The sequence below is a fragment of the Eulemur rufifrons genome, chromosome 15, assembly GCF_041146395.1.
Source record: "Eulemur rufifrons isolate Redbay chromosome 15, OSU_ERuf_1, whole genome shotgun sequence".
In the NCBI taxonomy this organism is placed as follows: Eukaryota; Metazoa; Chordata; class Mammalia; order Primates; family Lemuridae; genus Eulemur; species Eulemur rufifrons.
Window position 1 is genome coordinate 7,519,888 of NC_090997.1, and position 15,664 is coordinate 7,535,551.

Genomic DNA, 15,664 nt, shown 5'->3' on the forward strand with positions numbered 1-15,664 from the left:
AGGGTCTGGAAAGCCACCTGGATTCCTTATACTCCAGCTCTCATTCCCAACCACCTCCCGGAACGTGGTAGGGAGGCACAGAGTCCATGAAGTCCCCTTGGTATGCTAAGGATGAGGGTCTGTCTGGAGCTGGGAGGCTGGGACAGACCAGGGAGGCCTGCAGCAGGAGGAAGCAGGCAGGAAGGGCCAGGCACCGAGGTACAAAGAGGGAGGAGGGATTCCACAGAAGAGGTGGAGGAGTCACTGAGGGCAGAACTTCAGTCCTTCCCACTGCACTTTCAACCCACTCCTTTCCATCTGTCCTCAGGGGGTGGTGCACGGTGTCTACCAGTATGGAGAGATCAAAGCAGCTCTTCTGTACACCTGGAAGGGGTGAAGGCTGTGCTTGGAAGTCACTGCCATGCTAACGGCGCGATGTGAAGATGTATGAAGTGCTCACCCATCTGTTCTTGTCAGTGGATTCTTTTTCATCTGCACTAGGGTGTCCTAGCACAGCAGAATTAGCAGACAAAAAATTAGTCCAAAGACTTACCACAAGGACAATTGGATCTGGATCAGCACATTATGATAAGTTAATGAGCCCAGCAGCTATGGGTCAAATAAACATCCTACTAACACAAGGCTGTTCCGTGGACAATTCTCCAGATTATGAATGCACTTTTGGACTACGGTTTTTTACTGACTTTCAAAAATCAGAAATTCTGCCAGGAACAGACTTTGGCAAGAGGTAGAAATACAGTGAACACATACACACAAATCAGATTATGGGGAAATGCAAGGACGGGAGGCGGGATTTTAATTCTTTTGTGATAATGAATCCAGCAGGAGATGAGGATGCCTCTGCTTCCCCTCCCCCAGCTCCTGGTATACTTCCCGGCTCCAGCTTTGTCCTGGGATTATAAACATTTTCTTTGATTTCCTCTATGTAAGCTGGAATGCTCTGGCCAGGCCTTCTTCTGGACCACATTAAAGCTTTAAGAGATTTATAGAGCTAAAGTCACAGGATTGTTTTCCCACAGTTTGTTCTATAAATGGTGATGGCTGAAGTGAGAGGTGAGAGGACACAGTGGGGTAGGAACTTGCTCCTGTCCCCCCCTCTATGGACAAATTCATTGTCATTGCTTTTGCTGGCAGGACCTCTGAGTCCTGGGACACAACACTCCTCTCCCTTCCGAGGCTTCCTCTTGCCCCTGCTTGCGGCAGCAGAACTCAGGAGCTTCCCAGCCCCCTCCAACCCCCACCCCCCCACCCCCATCCCCGCCCCTCCTGGGGGCATGCACAGTGGAATTCTAATAGCCCAGTCAGTAAAAAGTTTTGGGGGCCCTGTTTCTATTGGAAAATAGCCTCCTATTTGGAATTTCCTTCTTTTGGAACTCTCTTGGCAAGAAGTTTCTTCCTCCTTGGAGAACCCCAATGTATGGAGACCTTCTTCCTCTCTGCCAATGGAGAATCCTGAAGGAATCCCCCTTTCCTGATTTCTTGGTGGGCAGTAAACTGGGGACTGGAGGCTGCTGATGGGGGCTAGGGGCAGGATAGAGGAGGCTGACAGAGCGCTGGAGGACACGAATGTGTTGGAGGGGTCTGTCATCCTCTCCTCCTTCACGCTTCCCCCTTTGTCTGGTCCCCTCTTCCTTCCTCCAGGCCTGAGATTCTCAACCAGAGGCAACATTGGCTCCCTGAGATCATTGGATAATGTCTGGAGACAGCTTTGGTTGTCTGGGGAGGGGGTGCTCCTGGCCTCAGGTGGGTAGAGGCCAGGTATGCTTTAAACATCCTGCAGTGCACAGGACAGTCCCTCCCAACAAAGAATTAGCCCGCCCAGGATGTCAATGGTGCTGAGGTGGAGGAGCCCTGCTCTAGTGGGCCCAGGGGTCAAGTCCTGGTGAGGGGGCCACTGTGGTGGCTCCGTGCAGACTGGCCTCTGGGGTGTATGGTCTCGGCTTGGTGGGCAAAGAAAATTGTCCTTCTGCCCTGTTCTAAAGCTCCAAAAATGTGGGTGCTGAGGGGGACAGAGGCAGTGGCGATGGGGGTTTCTGTGCAGAGCAACCAGGTGGTCCTGAGGTGGAAGAAGAAGGGATGGAAGTGACACCTCACACCTCCCCCGATTGAGGGACACGGAGCGCGTGGCTCGTCCCTGCAGAGCGGGGAGGACACCGGTGCCACCGTGAGGGGCACACAGCTGGCCACACGGCTGCTGTCAGGGCTCCTCTCTCCCCCGCTGATCTCAGGGGCGGCATTACTGAAGCCCATTATAGCCCTAACCAGAGACAAATACAGTAGCATTAATTTAATTTTATTTACATTTCAGAGCCATTTAGAGGGAATAAATTGAACCAAAGTTGATTGAAAGTGTCCTACAGGACGGGCCCTGAGCTTCCTCAGGCCGCTAGGCTTTGATGAATGATGGCAGCAGCCTGGGCCCAGAGCACCAGCGTCCCTGGAAGGCAGAGGGCGAGGAGCAGTGAGGGGACAGCCCACTCCAGGAAGCCAGTGGGCAGGGCCCAGCCCCTCCCTCCACTGCCCTCCGCCAGCTCCTTAAACAATTTGTCCTTTCTCTGCTCCAGTTGTGCTCACAGGCCTACGATGCTTTCCTCCACCCGCCACCCGCCAGCCATCCTTTAATTAGAGTCAAGGACAACATGCACTAATTGAGCTCTGACTATGTGTGTTGACACTTTGCTAAGTTCTGGGATACAGAGATGAACAAGCCACACTTCATGGATGTCAGAGTCTGGGCTCAGCTTCCAGTTTCACCAATTAACAGTTTTGTGATCAGGAGAAGTTATCTAACCTCTCTGGGTCTCAATTTCTTTATCTCTAAAATGGAACTAAAGCAGGAAAAACAAAAATGTGCTACTTTTTTTTTTTTTTAAAGCTGATGTAGTCCCTCTTGCCTCCTGGGGAGATGGTTCTTTCATTTAGGAAAACACTTTAAGAAGTCTTGACAGTGGATTTTTCAGGGAAAGAGGAGGGAGTGAGGACCCAGCCTGGACAGGAAGACCTAGGCTAAGAGGAACTGAGTTGCTTTCAATAATAAAGGACGGGGAGAAGAAGGCCCAGAAAGGGGAGAAGAGAAAAAAGTCCCAGGGTCTGGAGCTGATAGTGCTGATGATATGCAGGCTGCTTTTATTAAAAACAGCCCCTCCTCCAACCTCAGGAACTGGAGGTTGGGGCTCAACATGGCTATCCTTGCTTCACGGGCTGTACCCCACGGTTCCTCCCAGTCCCTCCCTACACCAGCCCACTTCCGCCACGTGTGCTACTTTCCTGTTCCGTGTAGGATTTGGAGCTTTGTGCTCCTCACTGGGGATAGAGGGCAATCGCAGGGTGAAGGAACCTAGGAGAGACCCAAAGACAGAGAATGGCCATTACAGTTCTAGGATTTGTGATGCCTCACAAGGAACTTCAGGTTGTTTTCTGCCCTGTATTGTAATTAATTACTCCCAGCTGACCCCAAATCTTCAGCAAAAAATCAACACTGGCACGATGGGTTAGTGGCACTTTTAGGGGATGAAGAAAGAGAGGTGGTGTCCAGAGTGGGTCAGAGTGTTGCAATAAGAAGACAGCCTAAGAGCCCAGGGCACATGTTAAGAGCCACATGAGAATAGGAAGCGGCGGGTAACACCCACTGAGCACGTGCAGAACGGGCAGCACTACAGGGACGGAAATCAGAATGCTGCTTACTTTCCCCGGGACTGGCTAGGAAGGAGCCTTCCTAGGCACTGGGAATGCTCACCGTCTTGATCTGGGCAGTGGTTACAGAGGGGCGTGTGTGTGTGTGTGTGTGTGTGTGTGTGTAAATTGAGCTGTGCATTTTAGGTTTGTGCACTTTTTTGTATGTGTGTTATACCTTAATAAAAACAAACAAAAATTAAGAAACAACAGGAGTGAATTAATAAAGTTACAGAGTGGTGCAACGTCACCACAATCTTTACACCCATTTGGCCTCATTCCCTTGCCCACCCTCAACCGTTGGCAAACACAAATCTACTTTCTGTCTCTGTGGATTTGCCTTTTCTGGACATTTCATATTAATGGTATCATGCAATATGCAGTCTTTTGCATCTTTCACCGAGCACGATGTTTTTGAGGTTCATTCACTTTGTTGCAGCATGCGTCTGTGCTGCTTTTCCCCTTCCTGTTGCTGAGCAGTATTCCAGTGTACAGCTATACCATTCACCAGTTAGTGAATATTTGGGTTGTTGCCCCTTTGGGGCTATTTTGAACAATGCTGCTATGAATATTTGTGTACAAGTCTGGAATATATTTTCATTTCTCTTGGGGGGTAGATACCTAGGAGTAGAATTGCTGGGTTGTATAGTAAACTTATGTTTAACCTATTGAGAAACTGCCGACATATTTTCCAAAGTGGCTGGACCACTTTACATGCCTACCATTTTATATTCCATATGGGGGTACCAGTGTTTCCACATCTTCACCAAGACTTGTTACTGTACGTCTTTCTGGAGGCAGATATCTGACTGTGGCTTCAATCTGCACTTCCCTAATGACTAATGATGTTGAGCATCTTTTCATGTGCCTATTAGCTCATCATATATCTTCTTTGATAAAATTTCTATTCAAATCTTTTGTCCATTTAAAAAATTTTATTTTAGGCAAGTCAACTTTTGTCCATTTTTAATTGGGTTGTCTTTTGGGGGGGGTGTTGTCTTTTTATTATTGAGTTTCAAGAGTTCTTTTTTTTTTTTTTTTTAAAGATAGGGTCTCGCACTGTCACCCAGGCTGGAGTGCAGTGGTGTGATGTTCATAGCTCACCGTAACCTTGAACTCCTGGGCTCAAGCGATCCTCCTGCCTCATGGTAGTAGATCCTATGGATTTGATACGTATCCTTCTTTGTTCACCCTGTCATTCAGCTGCATTTTGACTGGAAAAATCTATCACAGCAGCATTTCAGTGAGTTGTAAAACTTCTCATTAAGTGGGTCTAGCTCTTTTTTATACAAAAATGGAAATGCTAAAAAGAGGCTGGACACATTGGCTCATACCTGTAATCCCAGCACTTTGGGAGGTTGTGGTGGGAGGCTTGCTTGAGGCCAGGAGTTTGAGACCAACCTGGGCAACATAGTGAGACCTTGTCTCTAAAACAAAATTTAAAATTAGCCAGGTGTGGTGACGTGAGCCTGCAGTACCAGTCACTTAAGAGGCTGAGGCTGGAGGATGATGGTATCTTTTGAAGCACAAGTTTTTATGGACTTCTTCTAAATGAAACCAAAATAAACTGCTGTTGTGTTTAAGCCACTGTTTTTCTTGGGTTTCCTGTTATAAGCAGAAAAATAATTGAAATAATGGTCTTTTTCTTGCACCAGTTCCCATGGGCCATGCAGTGTGTACAGTATGCATGTTCAGAAGCATGAAAGTGCAAAATCATAAGTGGAATATTGGGGAATGAAGCTTCTTAGCAAAGTTGGCATTTGAGTTAGGAAATGAGTCAAAAAGTTCCTTTAGGCTCGGTATGGTGGCTCACACCTGTAATCCTAGCACTCTGGGAGGCCGAGGTGGGAGGATCACTTGAGATGAGGAGTTTGAGACCAGGCTGAGCAAGAGCAAGACCTGTCTCTACTAAATGTAGAAAAAATTAGCCAGGCATGGTGGCTCATGTGTATAGTTCCAGCTACTGGGAAGGCTGAGGCAGGAAGATCTCATGAGCCCAGGAGCTTGAGGTTGTGGTGAGCTATGATGACGCCACTGCACTCTAGCCTGGGTGACAGAGCAAAAGTCTGTCTTAAAAAAAAAAAAAAAAATTCCCTTAGGTAATTCATCTGCCAGCTGTGTCTTTAGACAGCTGACATTCTCTCAGTCTGGCCAACCTTGGTCCCTTTATCAGTTTTCAAAACAACCCTATCAGTTTCTGTATTTTGTGACAAAAAAAAAAAAATTGAATGATAGATCCCCAAACTATTTCATAGGGGAAGAACTCCCACCTCTCAGCACACAGCTTCACAAGCCTCCATTAAAGTAGACTTTTTTCCCCAAAAGTTCCTCTTTGGCTGGGTTGCCAACCTAGAAACCTCTTCCCACTCCCCTAAGCCTGGATCTTTTCCTGGGTTCCTTTCCTTGGATCTCTCCCAGGGGGATTTTCATTGTTGAGCAGACCAGTCAGTCCCAGCTGCTGCCACCAACCTTGTGCCTGCCTGCCTGGCACAGACCAGCCACCAACCATGCTCCGAGCCAGGTGTTTTAACTGTATCATGCCGCTCGATCCTCAGGGCATTCTTTACTGTCAGTGGCCCAGGGAGGATAACCAAGGTTCTGAGAGCTTAAATAGCTACCTCTACATCCCACAGCTAGTAGAGGATGGAGCCGGGGTGTCAATGAAGGCCTATTGGGCTCCAAAAGGCCACAATCTTCTCTTGGTCACTGCACATTGACCACCCATGGTGGCCCAGTCTTCAGACTTACCTCTCCTTGGCACTCATCACTTTTCCTTGTCAGGTCTCCTGGAGCACTGAGCTTGGAGTCCACTGCCCTCAACACCCTCCCCACTCTACAGCCTGGAAACTTCCTGAGGCTCAGACGATGAGGCCTTGATTAGAACAGGACCCCCCCAAGGGTAGGCCTGCCGGTGCTTCCTTTCTCTGGCTCCCTCCCTCACAGCACCTGGCAAGATTTTTCTTTTCATTTTGAACTTTCTACTGAGGTGAAATAGTCACAAAGAAAAATGTACGGGGCTGGGTGCAGTGGCTCACGCCTATGATCCCAGCACTTTGGGAGGTCGAAGCGGGAGGATCACTTGAGGCCAGGGGTTTGAGACCAGCCTGGGGTACACAGTGAGACCCCCTCTCTACAAAAACATTTTGAAAATAAGCCAGGCACGGTGGCGCGTGCCTATAGTCCCAGCTACTCAGGAGGCCAAGGTGGGAGGATCGCTTGAGCCCAGGAGTTTGAGGTTACAGTGAACTATGATTGTGCCACTGCACTCTAGCCTGCGTGACAGAATGAGATCCTGTCTCTAAAAAAAGAACAAAGAAAATAAAAGTGCACAAATCATACATACATAGCTCAATGAATTCACCTGAACTGAATGTACTCATGTTACCAGTACCCAGATCAAGAGATAAAATATTACCGATTACTACTCCCACACCCCTTTCCAGTCACTCTCTGCCCCTTGCAAGGTTAACCATTCTCCTAACTCTTGACACCATAGATTAGTTGTGCCTGGTTTTTTTTTTTTTTTTTTTTTGAGATGGAGTCTCAGTTTGTCACCTGGGCTAGAGTGCCATGGTGTCAGCCAAGCTCACAGCAATCTCAAACTCCTGGGCTCAATCGAGTCTCCTGCTTCAGCTTCCCAAGTAGCTGGGACTATAGGCACGCACCACCACATCCAGCTAATTTTTCTATTTTTAGTAGAGACGGGGTCTCGCTCTTGTTCAGCTTGGTTTCGAACTCCTGACCTCAAGCGATCCTCCCACCTTGGCCTCCCAGAGTGCTAGGATTACAGGCTTGAGCCACTGTGCCCAGCCAGTTCTGCCTGTTTTTGAATTTTATATAACTATACTACATGAAATCATGTACTAGTGGTCCTTTGTGTCTGGCTTCTTTTGCTCGACATTAGTTTTAACCAAGTCATTCATATTTTTGTGTGTAGCTGTAGTTTGTTCATTCTCATTCATTCTCATTGAGATTAAGGAGGGGATAGAAATTAAATACCATGCACTGTGGAATGAGAGACATGGTCTTAATCTCAGCTTTGCCACTTACACTTCGGCAGCTCATTTAGCCTTGAGAACTTTGGTTTCCTTATCTGTAGAATTAAGAAGATAAAATTTTCCTTGCATGGTAGTTGTAAGGTTTATATTAACTGCAATAACCAATGTGTATAAACCACCTACTATAGTTACTGTCATGTGGAAAGCATTTTTAAAAAGTAGCATTATTATCAATTACTTATTTGCTAAATGATCTCTGAAAAGGAAATGGAACCACAATGGTTTTGAACTCCCAATGTTCCTGTCCACACCTGCGTGCATGCATACATACCTGTGTATATCCCCATACCTGCGTGTACACACACCCCCACACATGCGCGTACATGAACACACTCTCACCAGCATGAGCAGTATGCTGATTTTTCCTTCCACCAGCTCTTTCAAGAACACACACCAGATGGGATTGAGTCTGCTACATGATTGAGCAGCTCCCACATCAGAAAGTCATGATCATCGCATCTATCATGTGGTGCAGCCCTGGCGAGGGCACAGCTCCTCGTCCTGCCCGATGGGCCGTGGAGGAATGCCTGCTCCTCCAGAGCAGAGAGCAGACATGGGCGGGCAGTTGCCAGGCAGTTGAGCCAAAGGAACAGATGGCAGCTGCACAGCCTCCTCCTAGCCCAGCTCCCTGGCTGCCGGGAAAGGAGCCACAGGCGGCAAGGATCCTGTAGAAACCACCCTCCCTCCACCAGGCCATCCTGCCCTCTGTCCTCTTAATGGGCTTTGGTGTAACACAGACCAGGCCCCAATTCTGTCCTGGCTCACCACCTACTAGTTGTGTAACTTGGGGCAGGATGAATAGCCTCTCTGAGTGTCCTTAATAGAACCCTAATTCTCTAATCTCACTTGTAACCTTAACTCTGCACCCTAACTACTACTCAGAAGACAACTAGTCTTGCCTGATTAATCACAGCCCTAGGAAGAAACTCCTGGATGATTTTAGTAAATATCACATCCCCCAAATCTACACACACACACACACACACACACACACACACACACACTGTCCCCAGCTATAGCAGACACTGTAGATGCCCGGTCCATATCCCTCAGTCCTTACCACTTCAGCCGTGCTCCCGTGAAATTCCAATGGCCATCTCTACATCTCTTTGCCTGAGGGCTTTCTCTGAAAGCAGGGAAGCCTGCTTTTCCTGCGAAGGCAGGCTGAAGTGCTGTGATCTAGGCCCACTATTGACAGAAGTGGGTATATAAACACTCAGTCCCCCACCTCCCCTACTTCTCCGAAGGCATGACTTTAAGGTGAGATTTTTCATGGTCTCCACCAGGACTGAGCTCCAGTCACTCCCACCAATAGCCGTCTCAATGACATACCTTTTACTGGCCACCTTTCCATCCCTAGCTATGTTCTGTGCACCTCCCAATCTTTGTCTCAGGCTCAGCTTCTGGGGGATCCCAAACTAACACATCAACCTCAACCTTTCAACCCTACCCTGGACATCTGAGCCTCTTCCCAGATTATAACCAGTTCCCTGAGCCACTAATTCTGCATGGCATTCTAAATGCCTACTCCTGACTCCCTAGCCCACCCCCTGCAACTGTGGCTCCCTCCCTCATTTCATCCTAACCATGAACTCCAACTTTTTTCCTAACCACCCTCCCTTCCTCAAATGCCCTTGGTTCTTCTCACTGGGTCAGTTCTTGGAGCCCAGCCTGACCAGATATGGTGCCACTCACCCCTAGAAATGATCTATACCAACTTGAGCAAAGGACTTGATGGGAAACTTCAGACCAGTCCCTGGGGACTCAGAGTTACAGGGCTGCGGCTTCCGGCTGCTTTCTTAAAACCTCTACACAGGAAATCGGGAAGGCTGGGGCACATGTCCTGGATGGTTCACCCCAGGGAGCTCTGGGCTGGCACCAAGTGTGAGAGGCTGGGCTGACCCACGGAGGCCTTGGCCTTTTGCCTCAGAGCTGAGCCTGCCTGAGATGGGGAGGGGTGAGACAGGTTGAGGGGATGGGATTCCTCTCAGCTGCCTACCTGCTACCCCCTGCAATTTCCTGTCTTTTCCTCTTTCTTGCCTTTTCTTTTTTATCTTCAAGCAACAACTAGGAGACTTAAGGAAAAATGTCCATGTTGGCAACTCAAACATTAGTCGAGGTTAATTCACATATTTCCTCTGTATAAAATATGTGAATTAACCTTGAAAATCAAAAAGCCTAGGTACAATTAAGAGGCAAATAACAGAGAAATAATTTGCAGTGTATATGACAAAGGATTAATATTTCAATATCAACATTAATATCTTAAAGCTAAATAAGAAGGAAAAAAGTTCTTATAGAAAAATGGACAAAGGAAGCTGGGTGCAGTGGCTCACGCCTGTAATCCTAGCACTCTGGGAGGCCAAGGCGGGAGGATCACTTGAGCTCAGGAGTTCAGAGACCAGCCTGAGCAAGAGCGAGACTAAAATAGAAAACATTAGCCAGGCGTGGTGACACGCACCTGTAGTCCCAGCTACTCGGGAAGCTGAGGCAGGAGGGTTGCTTGAACCTAGGAGTTTGAGGTTGCTGTGAGCTAGGCTGATGCCACAACACTCTAGCCCAGGTGACAGAGTGAAACTCTGCCTCAAAAAAAAAAAAAAAAAAAAAAAAAAGAAAAGAAAAATGGACAAAGGACATAAACAGATAATGTTATACAAAAAAAAATCCAATTTCAAATTCAAATGGTATATTTATATATATTAAAAATAACCTAGACCTCATTAATAACCCAAAAATTCAAATTAGAACATTCATTAGGTACCATTTTTTAGCTTTACATTGGCAACGATTAAAAAGAATAATGATATCCCAAGGCTACTGAGGTTTGGGGAAATCTGCCTTCTCAGTCACTGCTGGAGGGAGTGTAAATTGATACAACCTTTCTAGAGCAAAGTTTGGCCATATATAATGAATGTTAAATGGCATTGCAATTCTTTTTCTAAAAAATTTATCTAAGATATTAATAGGACAATCAGGCAAAGAGCTTCATTATAAAATTGTTTATAAAAGTGGAAAGCTGGCTCTATCCTTCAGGACATTTTTTGAAGTGTTAATTACTTGCCTCTACCACTATAAGATACATACCACCAGAGTGGGGAAATGTATGTCTCATTCACAACTGTATCCTTAATGCCTAAAACAGTGCCTAACACATGGCAGGTGTTCAATAAGTGTCTGTTGAATAAACAAATGAACATAAATGAATGAATGAATGAAATGAGATAAATGAATTAAGAGAAAATTCTTTAAACGGTTCAGCCATACAATAGGGTATTCAGTGGCCATTAAAAAGAAACAAATAATAACAGCAAATGTATATTGTGCTTGTATTATACATCACACACTATGCTAAGATTTTCTCATGGATTATATAATTTAATCCTCACAATAAACCTATGACATAGGTAGATGCTATTAGAGATAGGATTTTCTCATGGAACATAATGAAACCTAATTCAAATTAGCGTAGGCAAAAAAAGGAATTTATTGGTCCACGTAACTGAAAAAAGTCCAGAGAGTAGCTCTGGCTTCAGATTTAGTTGGATTAAAGGACCCAGACAATGTCTTGATGATTTCATCTTTCTCTCTTCTTTCCTCTATGTTGGCTTGATCCCCAGGCAGCCTCACTCCAAATGAGTGGTCCCTCAGCAGCTCCAGGCTTACATGGTCTTTAGGACACTTGATCTCAGAAGACAAAGCTAGCAAGTTAGCCCAGAGAGGGCTTTGCCTTTCTTTCAGCCAATCCCAATTCCTGTGGCCAAAAAGATAGGGCTCCCTGACTAAACCTAGTGTGTGCATGAGAAGGCCTGGGAGCAGGGAGAAGTGGGCAGACCACCAAAGAGACACTGGGCAGATAAAAAGCATAGCTCACTAGAAATACCTTCTGTTACAGATGAGGAAACTGAGGTATAGACAGGCTAAATAACTTCCCTAAAGTCTCAGAACTAGTTGGTGGCAGAATTCTCATTTGAACTCAGGCAGCCTCCCTTGGGAGCCCATGATTTTAGTGTGATGGTTAATGTTATGTGTCAACTTGACTGGGCCACAGGGTACCCAGATATTTGGTTAAATATTACGGGTGTGCCTGTGGGGCATTTCTGGATGAGATTAACATTTGCTATGGTCTGAATTTTTGTGTCCCCGCCAAATGTGTATTGCACTCCTAATCCCCAAGGTGATGGTATTAGGAGGTGGGGACTTTTAGAAGATGAATAGGACATGAAGGCATATCCTTCATGAATGCAATTAGTGTCTCTAGAAAACAGGGCCACAAGAGCTCATTTTCCCCTTTCACCATTTGAGGACATAGCAAGAAGGTGCCATCTATGAACCAGAAAGTGGGCCCTTATCAGACCAAATCTGCCAGTGGCTTGATCTTGGACTTCCCAACTTCCAGAACTGTGGAAATAGATTTGTTGTTTATAAGCTACCCAGTTTATGGTATTTTGTTATAGCAGCTTAAATGGAATAAAACAAATTGGCAGATGGAGTAAAGCAGATTGCCCTACCCAAGGCAGGCAGGCCTCATCCAATCTGTTGAAGACCTGACTAGAACAAAAGGCCGAGCAAGAGAGAACTTGCTCTCTGCCTGATGGCCTTTGAGTTGGGACATTGGTCTTCTCCTGCCTTTGGACTCAGACTAGAATTTATACCCTGGGTTCTCTGGTTCTCAGGCCTTCAGACTGCAGATCTTGGGACTTCTCGGCCTGCATAATTCTGTAAACCAATTCCTTATGATAAACCTCATGTAGAATTTCCCAATGGTTTTGTTTCTTTGGAGAAACATGACTAATACACTTAGCTACAAGAATATACTGCAAAACTATGTGCAAGAGATATGAAAGATGTCCATGACATATTTCAAATTAAAAAAAAAATCAGTGAGAGTATATTATGTGTTGTGTGATTTCATTTATTTGACCAGACACAAATGCAAACCCTGGAGGGCTCTATACCAAACAGTTAACAAATGGTATCTCTGGGGAAGGGTATCAGGGAGGATTTTTGCTTTCTCATTATTTGAATTTTTTCCCCCCACAAAGGTCAAGTATTTCTGGGAAAAACAATTATTTTCATTCTTGAAAAGAAATTTAAAAGTCAGTAAAATCAAATTTCACACCAAGATGGGTGTGAGCAGCAGGGAAATCAGCAATTGCTGCATGAACACGAGGAACCTGGGACGTGAAATGGCAGCATTTTCTCTCTCCTCGTCTCTTCTTCGTTGCACTTTTCATTTTATTTAATTTATTTTTAGTTTCCTGAGAAGGGCTGGAGATGGTATGCTTGGTTGACCTTCTTTTCCCTTGGCTCCGTGAGTTTATCCATGCCAACTGGACCGTAAGTGACTAAAAGAATCAACTGCACATCAGAAAACTTTGAGGGCCAGAAGGAACCTTAGAAACAGTCTGGTTCAGTGGCTTTAAAAAAAATTCATGCCCCGTCCCCACCTCTTGTAAAACCAAACTCAAATGAGAGGAGAGCAGAAACCAGAATTCTTGCTCTCTGGGAACAAGGTTTGAAAGCCATTTGTCTAATCTAACTCTATCATTTTGTAGAAGAATCTCAGGTCTTCTGCTCCATGCCAACTGTATCACGTGTTCCTGAGTCTATACAGGTGACTTGGATTGCATCTTTTCTGGAATTTCAGAGGCTGAGCAACAGCTAAAATAGGCAATAGGGCATGTTGTGTTTGGACAGGGTCTCTGCCTCCTGCTTGGGTGGGAGATGCCCCACTTTCCCTTTTCTGGCAGCCCAAGGCCCCCACCTTTTCTGATTATTGAAATTGGCTCCTGTTCTCCCCAGGGGTCCAGTATTGTTATGGTTCTCTGCTCCCAGGAGTTGGTCAGGGACAAGCAGCAGGAGAAAGAAGAGCTGGGGAAAATAACTCAGTGGCAAGGCAAGGAACCTTCGTTAAGCTTATAGAATTAGGGTTGGGATTAGGTTTGAAATCTGGGATTAAATTTTACAGATAATATTAGGATTAGGATTAAGATTGAGGCCAGAGTTTGGATTGGACATGGGGCTAATAGCAGGTTAGAATGAATTATAATATAATGATGAAAGGCTTTGAACTGAGAGAGTTGTGGGGGTAGGGATTAGAACTGGAGTAAAGGATCATCTGCTTTCTCTCAGGTCTCTACAAGCTCCTTCTTTTTGGTCATGCCTTCCAGGGCTAAGTAGGGTCTTTTGGATTCTTACCAAGAAAACAGCTCTTGTGTGTCCCTGCGCTTGAGTCACACCAGGCTCTTTTCCCACACAACTTCAGCTGCTCAAGGGCTCTGGCTGCTGAAGTATTAATATTATTATCCTTTACTAGACCCCACTGAGCATGTGGATGGCTCCTTTTGGGCCAATGGTGATTGCAAACTACTCCCAAGAGTCGCATCACAGGTTCATCTGGAACATAATCCACACTAGAAAATAGTCAAGACAATTATGACAAAAGCACTTCTGCCAATTACCCCCATACTTTGGTCCCCTAATTTGATGATGCCCTGAAATTTTATGTCCTCTCTGAGCTTTCAGTCAACTAAGTGGGGTTATTATAGGGATCGGATCAAGGGCTCTTCAGCTAGAGACATTGGGAACTCAGAGTGAAGAGTTAGCTGGCTAGGAACATCGTAAGAGGAAGCAGATGAACACTCTGTCTCATTTCATACAACTATAATGTGACAAAAAAACCTAGCAGTGAGTTTCAACGTGTTCTGGGAAGGGTGGGATGGTGACTGAGACATTCTTCCAGGATTATCTAATTAGGATGTTAATCTATATGTGGGTCTCACATTGATTAACAACTTATTGTGCCTTTTTATTCATGCAACAAATAATTGTTGAATGCCTACCAAATGTGCCCTGGGCATTGTCTATATCATGGTGAACAAAATAGACATATTTAATTATAAACTGTGATAGGTGCTATAAAGTAAAAGGGTGCCATGTAAGATAATAATGGGGCAACACAATTGTGATTGGGGCGGGGGTCAGTGAAGGCTTCTTTTAGGAAGTGCCATTTAAATTTACGTCTGAAATAGTTTAAGCAGGAATTAGTTTGTTAGAAAATTCTTAAACATGTCCATTGTTCTTTATGCGTTTGAATTTTAGGCTGCAATTCACTCCTTTTTGGTCTGTGGTGGACACCTTTTGGAATTTTTGCAGAGGACATAGCTACCCTTCTTTGAGAACTATAGCCTACAAGGATGGGCCTCTGGGAACCATGTTTGCACTGCAACAAAGAGCCTTGACTACACATTGCCCCACTGGCTAAAGGCAATTGTGCCAAGAGTACACAAACAGACACAAACTGAACCAATGAGGTTCTTCTTCTGGGAACTGGGATTCACAGATACTAATTAATCTCTGTGGGTTCCTGAAGTGAGGCTGGGTAAACTTGGACTATGTTCTCAGAAAAGCAGTGAAAGCAGATCTGCAGAGGAGAGAAGCAGCTTTGTAGAGAGAAGCAGAGATGGAAAAACATGAACCAGACAAAAAGAGACATTGAAGAAATAGCCACTTGGCTTCCTATTGATGTTTTAGGACCTTGTTTCAGGAGATCTTGTTGCTCTCTATGCCCTTGGGTTCTATAAGATTATTTCCTTCTCTCTGTCTCTCTCTCTCTCTCTCTATACATACACATATATATTTTTTTATGAGCTAGTTTTTTATTTTTTATTTTTAGAGATGGAGTCTTGCTTTGTTGCCCAGGCTGGACTTGAACTCCTGGCCTCAAGCGATCCTCTTGCCTCAGCCCCGCAGTAGCTGGGACTATAGCTTGTATGAGGAAGTTTAAGCGGATTTTGTTACTTGCAGACAAGAACCTTGACTAAGATTTTACCTGATGAGTTCTTCCATTCAGTAAACATGGATCGAGTTTGCCCCAGTTGCAGTCCTTTTGAAGGTAGGTTTTGTAAGAAGAGAAAAAAAAAAGTAAATTTTCT